Consider the following 660-nt stretch of genomic DNA (forward strand, 5'->3'; position numbering starts at 1 on the left):
TTCCCTAACCTGATGAAGGAAATGGACATAAAACCTCAGGAAGCTCCGAGAATTCCAAAACTCAGGGATCCAAAGAGGCCTACACCAACACACATCATAATTAAAATGTCAAAGGTTAAATACAAAGAAAGAATCTTAAAAGCAGCAAGAGAAAAACAAATAATTACATATAAGGAAAAACCCATGAGACTGGCAGCTGATTTCTCAAAAGAAACTATGCAGGATAGAAGGGCTTGACAAAAAATATTCAACAGGATGAAGACCCAAGATATATAACCAAGAATAATTTATCCAGCAAAGCTATTATTTAGAGTTGAAGGACAGATAAAGAGTTTCCAAGACAAAAATAAGCTAAAGGAATTTATCACCACCAAGCCAGTATTACAGGAAATGTTGGAGGGACTTCTTTAAGAAGAAAAAACAGTTATCGAAAACAGGAATAAAGAATGATAACAGTCTACGGCCATGCCATCCTGAACGTGCCCGACCTTGTCTGATCTCGGAAGCTAAGTGGGGTTGGGCTTGGTTAGTACTTGGATGGGAGACCACCTAGGATTACCAGGTGCTGTAGGCGTAAAAAAAACAAAACAAAAAAACAAAGAATGGTAACAATTATATTCCTATGAATAAGTACTTTAAATGGAAAAGAATTAAGTGCTC

At 36.8% G+C, this 660-nt stretch overlaps 1 pseudogene; it reads left to right on the top strand.

Annotated features, from left to right (window-relative positions):
* The first annotated feature begins 455 nt into the window (after window positions 1-455).
* LOC112485434 lies at window positions 456-574 on the top strand (annotated as a pseudogene).
* Window positions 575-660: the final 86 nt, after the last annotated feature.

Source organism: Pteropus alecto, unplaced genomic scaffold (assembly GCF_000325575.1).
Source record: "Pteropus alecto unplaced genomic scaffold, ASM32557v1 scaffold4748, whole genome shotgun sequence".
Lineage (NCBI taxonomy): Eukaryota > Metazoa > Chordata > Mammalia > Chiroptera > Pteropodidae > Pteropus > Pteropus alecto.